The sequence below is a fragment of the Elaeis guineensis genome, chromosome 6 (genome assembly GCF_000442705.2).
Source record: "Elaeis guineensis isolate ETL-2024a chromosome 6, EG11, whole genome shotgun sequence".
Lineage (NCBI taxonomy): Eukaryota > Viridiplantae > Streptophyta > Magnoliopsida > Arecales > Arecaceae > Elaeis > Elaeis guineensis.
The window spans coordinates 129,056,785-129,067,363 of record NC_025998.2 but is presented as its reverse complement, the minus strand read 5'-3'; the positions used below and the strand labels follow the sequence as shown (position 1 = coordinate 129,067,363).

The following is a 10,579-nucleotide window of genomic DNA, read 5'->3' as shown; positions in this document are numbered from 1 at the left end:
AATTATAAGTAAATGATTTATCCTATTGAAGAATAATGATTGTTACATTTGCTATGAGAGTTCATCATAGGAAATCACAAGATCATTGTCAATGCTACATGAGAATCTAAAGTAATGTTACATTTACCCACAAATTTTTATTTTTCGTTGAAATCCTCATTATGTTTCAATGTTTCATCTAATCTTTTAGATTTTTGACTGATATCAGGCACCATAAATTTTATATTCTCTTTTAGCCACGTGCTGCTATAGTGGTATTAAGTATTGGTTGATCGGTTTATAATGCTTTTTCTATTGGATTTTTTATTTTGATAGTTTTTGATTTATACTGTAATTTGATATTAAGTGATTCTTTTGAGTAATTTATAATATTATTTATGCAGATTGTTGTCCTGATGTCTGAATCTAAAATGGGTGAAAATGAGACTGTGGAACATATAAGGAACGAAGGTGACAAAAATGAAGATAATTCTGAAATTGATTGTGACAAAAATTCTAAGAAAAGATCTTGGGTATGGACTCATTTTATCGAGGAAAAAAAATCTGGTGGATCAATAGCTATATGCAAATATTGTAAAAAGATATTAAGTGATAGTACGAAAGGAGGAACAAGTCATCTTAAACGGCATCTTGAAAATGTTTGCAAGAAATATCAAAAGAATCCAGTTAATCAAATGTTGATAGTAGCAAGTTCAAAAGATTCGGTGAAGTCTTTTAAATTCAATCAAGAAGAGAGCAGAAAATTGCTTGCAAAATTTATCATATGTGCCGAGCTTCCATTTCATGTTATTGAGCATCCTATTTTTTCAGATTTTATGAGATCTGTTCAGCCGTTATTTAATATTATTGGTCGTAAGACAGTAAGAAATGACTGTATAGCTTTATACCAAGCAGAAAGGAAAAAATTATTTGATACATTTAAGAAATTAAGTACTCAGGTTAGTTTCACTATTGATATTTGGACATCAAATCAGAAAATTGGTTATATTTCTCTCACGGCACATTATATTGATTCTGACTTTATTCTGCATAAGAAGATAATTAGTTTTAAGAAAATACCATACCCTCATACAAGTTTTGCAATTGAAGATGCTATTGGAAAGTGTCTTCTTGAATGGGAACTAGATTCTAAAATATGTGCTATTACTTTAGATTATTGCTCCACAAATGATGCTGTAATTAGAAGGATTCAAGATCATTTTTCTTACGGAATATTATTTAATGGGGAGTATAGTCATATTAGACGCTGTGCACATATATTAAACATTATGGTTCAGGATGGGATGAAAATAATTCATGAAGCTATTGAATGCATAAGAGAGATTATTAGATATGTATCTGCATCTCCATCTCGAATGCAAGGACTTAATGAAATTGCACAACATATGAGACTTCCTATTAAAAAAGGGCTTAATTTGGATGTTGCTACAAGATGGAATTTCACTTATAAAATGTTGACTGATGCAATTACTTATAAAAATATTTTTATTAGATATGCAACTGAGCATTCATGCATATGTCCTAGCAACGATGAATGGAAACAAGCTGATGTAATTCTTAAATTTTTAGAAGGCTTTCTAGATGCCACTAAAGTATTTTCTGGTTACAAGTATCCCACATCTAATTTCTACATAAAAGAAGTTTGGGGAATTAGGGCTTTATTGATGAATGAGAATGTTGATACCAATGATAATTATGATATACTAAAGCAGTTAACAAATGAGATGCAAAAGAAGTTCAACAAATATTGGTCTCAGTGCAATATTTTATTGGTCATTGCTTCTATTTTGGATCCGAGGTCAAAGTTGATATTTATAGAGTTTTGTTATCAAATGGCATTTGATGCAGAAGAGAGCAAGAAGAAGATTGATCATATTCGTGCTTGTCTTTATAAATTTTATAATGAGTATGCAGATGCAACAAGAGTGCAGCCTTCTATAGGTTCAAGTGAGCTAGCAGCTGATTTTGATGGACAAAAGGATATAAATTCAGTTTCTACTTTTAATTTGAGTAAAATAAAATTTGACATGGATTTTGTTCAGTTTAGAAATTAAAGTTCTTCAAAAAGGTCAAAGAGATCAGAGCTAGATAGTTATTTGGATGATGATGTACTTTCTGATTTGAGGGACAAACAGTTTGATATCTTGACATGGTGGAAGAGTAATACAGCAATCTATCCTATATTATCAAGAATGGCAAGAGACATTCTCGCTATTCCAATCTCTACTGTTTCATCAGAATCGGCATTCAGCACTGGCGGTAGAGTTGTAGATCAGTATCGGAGTTCATTGAGCCCATCTACTGTTGAGGCCTTAGTTTGTACTCAAGATTGGCTTCGTGAAGAATATGATGAAGGTATATAAATATTTTAAATTTATATTATATTTTTTATTTACTTATAGTATTTATATTTTGAAAATTTATGATTGATATATATGTTAACAGTTATAAGTAGCTTAATTGCGGATGATGGCACCCCAGAGCAAGCCAAGCAGTAAAGTTGGAACATGGATGTAATATTATATAAGCATCTTTAAAATTTATTTTAATCTATATGAAGTTACAGATTTTCATATTTAAATTTCTTCATCTTTTAATTATTTAGTTTATTCTAAATACAGATTTTGATGACAACGAATGAATGAAGATGGAGGTTGCTTCTTGTATTTTGGTATAAGCTCATCAATCTCTTTCTTTTAATTAAAAATTGGTGTGTGACAAGTGTCAAACAAGATGGGCACTAATGATTGATCTCATTGCCAAATCAACTCAATAAACAGATTTTTCTTTGGGCACTAATGAGGCTATTCCATATGAATTGGCTGTTATTTTGCAGGAAGACTATAGTGGGAAAATTAGGGAAAGAAGACTGGGTGCATATGAAACATGCTGAAGCTCTTTGGTCTGCTGCCTCCTGTTCTTCTTTATTATAGCATCTTCAGATGGTAGGAATATGTGAATGTTTTGACACTGCCATTGTTTTATAATTTTCAGCAAGTAGGAACTACATTATGTAGTTTTATCTGGGATCTGCAGAATGAACTTCATTTCAGAAAGAATTTTAGTAAATATAGAATAGTGATACAAACATTGTAATACCTCCCTATGTCACTATATAATCGTTAAAGTCAATTATTGTGATGTTAAGTTGTTCATCATTGTTTTAAGACAAATCATTTGTTTCAGATTTGAATGCTTTTGTTAGAGCTAGTAATGGATTGGATTTAGGTCTCGGATCTGAATACATATTCAGTAATCCAGATCTATCATCTATATCCAATCCTTAGAAAGATTGATGGTTTCTTTACAGGTTCCAATCTTCACTTAGCCCTCATGTGCATTTTCAGTTCCAATGAATGCTTGGTTTAGCAGCCCATGTTAATGTCTATACACACCCTTGGCTTTCTACTGTTCCATTGATAGCATCACCTACTTATCTTAATATGAATTCCCAATGTCCTGATATGCAGGTTGCTGACCTTATTACTCCCTCTTGGACATGGAATGTGCCACTTCTTGCTTCCTTGTTTTCGGCTGATATGATGACACAAATTTGTGCTATTCCTCTTGCACATGAGCTCTTGTTTGGGGCAACCCAAAATTGCATGCTGTGACTTTGCATGATATGGCCCAGCTTTCCTATCATTCTCATTCTACTGCATCTTTAACCTTTTCCTGGATTTGGAAGTTACAAGTTTTGCCTCTAGTCAAATTATTTTGGTGGCAGCTTTTGTGAAATCGGATGCCTTGTAAGGCTTATTTAGCTCGTTGTGGACTAGTGGTATCAGAGCAACATTGTGATCTATGTCCTAAGCAAATTGAAGATCTTCAGCATATTATTGTGACCTGTGTTGTTGCTCAGGAATGCTGGTAGAGGCTTTGTTCTATGTGCCGGCTAGCTTATTGTCCGAATTCCTTGCCAGCGTTACTTAATTATAAATTTATATGGCAACGTCTTCAGAAGGAAACGGACAGAAGGTAGTCTTGGCATACATAGCTTGGCCACAAAGTTTTCAATCGCATTGCTTCCCTCCCATCTCAAGTAGTGCGTCGGGCTATTGCTTTTTCTGCTCACACAAATTCTGCATGTTACCAGCGAGATGCTCCGTCACACAAGGTAAAGGCCGGCCCGATTAAGTTCGGGCCAGGCCGATTAGGTTAGGGCCAGGCCGATTAGGTTAGAGCCGGCCCGAATGGGCCCGGGCCAGGCTCGGGCTTGGGCCCGGGCTGGACTCGGGCCTCATGTTTTGAAAAATTTTTGGGCCGAAGCCCGGCCCGAAGCCCATAGAAAAATTACGGGCGGGGCTTGGATAGAGGTCTGGCCCGGCCCAGCCCGGTCCAGTTCCAGCCCTAAGTATATCTAAATATACCAATTTCAAAATTTAAATTTTAAATTTCAAATTTCAAATTTTAAATTTCAAATTTGAGATTTCAACCAAATTTTAAATTTTGAATTTCCAATCTTGGAATTTTAAATTTTAAATTTTGAATTTTAAATTTTAAATTTTAAATTTTAAATTTGAGATTTCAACCAAATTTTAAATTTTGAATTTCCAATCTTTGAATTTTAAATTTTGAATTTTGAATTTCAAATTTTAAATTTCGAATTTCAAATTTTAAATTTGAAATTTCAAACAAATTTCAAATTTCAAAATTTAAATTTTAAAATTCAAATTTTAAAATTTAAATTTCAAATTTTGAATTTCAAATTTGAAACTTCTAACAAATTTTAAATTTTAAATTTTAAATTTTGAATTTCAAATTTAAACTTATAGATTACACCTTAATCTACGCATGTATATGTATATCATATTCTAAAAACATGCTCTGATACCATTTCTAGCGAAAATTCAGTGTAGGGGCAAAATGATAATTTTAAAACTTTTTCAAAATTACTATTTTATAGTGGAATTATTAATTAATCTCATTAATTAATACTAATTAACCCTACACTAAGATCTAAAAATGATACAACAGCATGCATTTAAATTTAAAATTTAAATTTGAAACAGTAAACTTTTTACTGTACTGTATTCAGAACACATCATCTTTTGCGGGTAGTCGATCACCGCAATCTGATCACCATCGGAGGGCTCTGATCATCATGTCATAGCCACACTAGTATCTGGCCTCTGCGGATCGTCCACACGAAGCTCCCGTCTGATCGGTTCCTCATGAATGCTAGTTCGTAATTTTATCATTTTGATGGCTGATATTGATCGAACTCTTTCGATCGATGTGTGCCAACTTTTTGAATGCTCTGGATCATCTGCATGGTTGGTTGAGAGGCTGATAGATCTCTTCCTAAAATTTGGTGGACTCACGACACTCGTGGCACACCAATCTCACTTTCCGAACCCCTGGCTGAAACCCTAGGGATTACACTGAAAACCCTGCGCCCAATTTTCTTTTTTTCTTTCTTTTTCTCTCGGAAGGTTTTGGACTTTCATCTCATGTATAAGACTTCCTCACACCCCACTCTCTTTCTCAAAATTTTTTTACACACGCCCCACCTCCCTATCTCTTTTAAAACAGTTCAAAACATGTCTTATCCGCGTGAGAGGATAAAGACAAGTGGTTACACATTTGAATTCAAATCAAATTTGAATTCAAATGAAAACCAACTCATCCCTATCCACTTGTGGCATGAGAAGAGAAGGGCGTGGACTCTTTGTGCGTGGAAATGTTTCACGAGAAACTCTTTCTCGTGTGAATTATGTGGCGCACAAGATGGATAAGCTTGAAGGCAAAAGAGATAAGTTATCCATTCAAATTCAAACACGCTTTGAATTTGAATGGTTAACTAATCAGCTTTATCCATCCATATGGTGCACAAAAGTGGGTGTGAGAGAGCTTTGCATGAGAGAAAATTCATGAAAAAATTTCTTCTCGCAAATTCAAATGGGGCAAGGAAGTTGGGTGGCGCAGGGAATTTAAAACAAGGTGGTTTGATTCAAATTGAGCCAACCTAATTAAAATAGGTTAAGCACAATTAGACTAGATTAAATCCAACATAATTAGGCTTAATTAGGCTCAATAAAATCTTAATCAAATAAAAAATTAACTAAGCCTAACCCTTGATCAAATCAGGGACTAAACCACCTTTGCGATTAGATCAACACTTAACCTAATCGGGTCAATCCAAACTGAATCCAATTCAATTGGACTTGATCTAAAAATAATTACTCAATTAAATTGAGTTAATTAGTGATCAAATCACTAATTAAACCTCTCATAAATATTAAGTCCAAATTCGATGGGCAATTAGGCATCAGAGACCATCGATATGAAATCCTGATCAAAAAATTCAAATTTCAAATTCAAAATTTAAAATTCAAAATTTTGATCCCGGTACCCAAAATATGTGGAACTCATGATTAGAGAATTCTAATTTTCAATCATAGAGTCTCAGATACATAAGACTCATAATCAGCCATCAGATCAAAAAGGAACCTCTAATGTGTGTGACCCTGCAGGTTCGAACCTAAGCCGGTAGCACAGGAACCAATTCCTGTACTAATCGAAGTGATCATCTAGCAATGGTACCCGATGACCGGATAGGTCGAATAGTCACAATCACAACATTCAGAACTTACATGAATATGGTTACCATATAATTCATCCCTTTTGACCCCCGTGTTTAGGACGACTCAGGGTTAAACTGTCAACCCTGATGAGATCATCCGAATCATGCTCAACTCAATTAGTCCTGTGACTCCTCACTAGGACTACCCTGGTCAAGATTTTGCTAAATTGAAATACGACTGTACACAGCTCCTAAACTGGAGTGGTTAATCCCATCTTGACACACGCACCGACAAATCAAGTACTTGACTACACCCAGCAGCCTTCCGTCACTGAATTAGAAATTCAGATAGTCCAGTGCCTAAGTGTAGTGAGTTGCTTGCAAGTCATCGTGACGGTCTCAGGTTGGAGGGACATTTATACCCATATTCCATCGGAGCAAATCTTGACAGCAGAAATAGCTCCGGAGTCGGTCACGTTCAGTACAGATGTACCATTATATCTCACCTGTATGCCATACAAGTGTCTCCACACTCCTTGGTTATGAGGATAACCAACCCATATGGCACACAATGATCTATGCTCGATAAACGTTATCGTCCTTGGTAACAACATATCATTTGGTCGCGAACAGGTTTAAGGACTAAGCGACAAATCCTCCTTTGTCGAGTCTAAATAGTCCTAAGGACTTCACCACAACACAGGAGTTCATTAAAAGATGAAATATTTATGATGAAAAAATATCAAAATAACTTTTATTTATTTATAATTCATGTACTAATACAAAAGGAGCACAACCGTCAACAGACTGATGATTGGCTTTGGGATACTATTCCCAACAAAACGATCAAACAAATCTAAAATTAGGGGCACCGGATACTTATTCTTGATGGTGACTTTGTTTAGACCTCTGTAGTCCATACAGAGCCTAAGAGAACCATCATTCTTCTCCTAAAACAACACAAGGGCACCGAAAGGGGCTTTGGATGGTTGTACCTTTTCTACATCCAGCAGTTCACCCAACTGCTTCTTTAATTCGGCCAACTCCTTAGACGATATTTTGTATGGAGCTTCGGTAGGAGGTCTTGTGCCGGGCACAAGATCAATCTTGTGGTCCATAGCATGTCGAGGCAGTAACCCTTTAGGCAACTTCGAAGGTATCACATCATCGAATTCTTGCAGAATTTCAGCCACCTCCTTTGGCACCTCTGCTGTCTCATCAGGGCCCACATCAACGAGAGCAGCAAGGTAAGTTATTTGGCTTCACTTCCATCCATGGGCCAACTGCATGGCGGAGATCATCTCCACTTTGGTTCGTGAACACCAGCATCCGAAGGCATGCTGCACCCTATAACAAAATAAGGTTTCTTCTTATCATGGATCATCAGTCTATATAGGTGTGGTAATATCGCCACTTTGGCAGTGACGAAAAAGTCATTGCCAAGGATCAAGTTGTAGTCGTCCAATGGAACCACCATTAGGTTCATGCGACCATTCCATCCGCCAATGGTCACTTGGACATCAAAGGCCATGCCCCTCACGGCCTGGGCTTGGAATTGACTGCTTTGATACGGCTCGGGTGTTTCACCACACTCAAGCCTAGAGTGGGTATAATCCTTTCACCCACAAAATTGTGAGTGGCACCAGTGTCCACCATGGCTGAAAGTTGATGTCCATTGACTCCCATACGCACAAACATCAGTTTGAGACGTTCTTTGGCTTTCTCTGCCTGAATTGCTCCAAGCAATTGCAATGATGCAACTTAATGTGTAGCCTCTGAATCAAAATCATCATCACGGGCTTCTTCGGCAATAATGGCACTTATCTTGCCCTTGTTGAGATAATTTCGAGCAAGATGAGGGCCATTGCAGATGAAGCAATCAAGATGAGGGTTGGCTTGATCCCTCCTTTGGTGGGAACCCTCCATCTTCGCCTTCCCTTTATCAACATCTTTGGTCTGCTTCTCTCCAGCATCTTTGAATTTTGGTTCTTCTTGTAGATCTTCTCAGCAAATTTTGACTTGCTTATTGAAGACCCATTATCGGGCTTATTGATTTGCAAATCCACCAAAGCATCAGCAGTAGCCAGTGCGGCAGGCAAGTCTTTAACACCTTGCTGTCGCAACTCCAATTGCACCCACGTTGGAGGCCAGACAGAAAATTGAATAACCTATCTGCCTCAGACATATCCTTGATATCCAACATCAGAGAGCTATACTCCTTTACATACTCTCTCACCGAATTGGTCTACCTCAATTTCTTTAGGGAGTCCCTTGCAACCCATGCTGTATTGCAAAGGAAGAATTGCTCCTTCAATTCCTGTTTCAATACCTCCCAAGTATCAAACTTTTGCCTGGCAATATCTTCCATTCTAGTTCTCCACCAGAGTTTGGCATCCCCCACCAAATATATACTGGTGATAGAGACTTTCTCCTCTTCAGGAGCATGCGCAGCCTTGAAATATTGCTCTATGTCCCACAAAAAATTCTTCAGATCTTGGGCACTCCGCATGCCATTGAAGGGCTTTGGGTCATAAACTTTCATCTTGATAGCAGCATCACCCCGTGAAGGTTTTGCAACACCATCTTGAGGAGTTGACATCACATGTTATCTCCTCCAAGTGTTGCTGCGCCATTGCGAAGGCTTTTGCAGCGGAGCTAATGTGACTAGCGAGTTCTCCACTTGCGACCATAAAGGTTCAGCAGCTTCATTTTGAGGCACCCCGATCATGGCTTCCAACCGGGACAATCTTTCACAGATAGCCTCCATGTTGTTGCCACCCGTTCGCATGAGCACCACACCTATGCTCATGTTTTGGCATGGAAGTGGTGGCCAAAATTTCACTGATAGAGTCTTGAATCCGACTTTGATACCAACTGTCACAAGGCTGATTCTCATCCAAAAATTTTGCAAAAATACAAGCCTTGTGCGGCACTAGACCCACGTCTAATTCAGTCTCTCAACACTCCCCACCCATAAGGGACACAATATCAAGGCACATAGTAGAAATATCAAGGATTTTCTTTATTCCAATTCCCACATAGTACTGGATAATAGAGACCCACCCACAGTCTCTCAGAATATCTCATGCTCACCCACTCTCTTTTACTACAAGCCAGCAAGCATAGCATATATAGGTGACGGACAACTTCCCCTAATCGCTGCAAACCAATTTGGAACCGTCCCCATTTGTTTGGAGGCAAACTGCTCCAAGGAGTTGGGAGTCAACCGCTGCCAACTCTCCAAACTGCTGCTGGACAGCAACTGACCAAGGCAACCACGGCCAACTTAGAATCCATCCAACTGCATGCCAACTGCATGCCAAAGCTCGAGGCTATGCACCCAAGTGCCAGACTGCATGTGCTTGGGTGCCAGGCTGCGCGCCCTTGCGAACTCATGCGCACCCTTGCGAACTCATGCGCGCACGCATCTGGCTGTGCACGCCCATGCACGCATGCTGGTGTCGTGCACCTTGCGCGCCCTTGTGCGCACACTGTTGCCGCATCCCGTGTGTGCTGTTGCCGCACGCGTCCTACTGCAGCACGCGATCCATTGTGTGCGTGCCCCACCACGCGCAGGCTACTGTGCGGGTGCAGTACTTGTCATGCGCATCCTGCCGCACGACGCACCCTGCCGTAGCGTCTCTACATGCGTTGCCAAGCGCACCCTTGCGCGCGTCCTATCATGGTGTCATACACTGCAATTTGGCACTCGTCTGCTGGTGTTAATACTTGGTCTGGTCATCCGAGCACCAGATCATACTTTTTTCTTACAGAGCTCCCACCAAGCCTTTATGCACTTGGGATTGGTACGACAAAGGCATCAGTCCATGCTATCTCAAAAGTTAGCTAATGGGACTGTGACACGAAGCTTGTACCGTGGGACTTGTTAACTTCTGTGTGATACAGGGAATTATGGTTAATTTTCTTGTCAACATAAATTTCGCAGCCATTTGTTGCTTGGCTTCAGGGGAATCTCATGTGATTTTAGTGCAGTCCACCCCAAGCTTGTGTTGTCAACCATTGAAGCAATCCAGCAACTGTGGCATTCAAAAA

The 10,579-nt window shown here is 38.6% G+C and overlaps 1 pseudogene; it reads left to right on the top strand.

The window, feature by feature from the left end:
- The first annotated feature begins 395 nt into the window (after positions 1-395).
- Positions 396-2,363, top strand: LOC140858377 (zinc finger BED domain-containing protein RICESLEEPER 2-like; annotated as a pseudogene).
- The last annotated feature ends 8,216 nt before the right edge of the window (positions 2,364-10,579 follow it).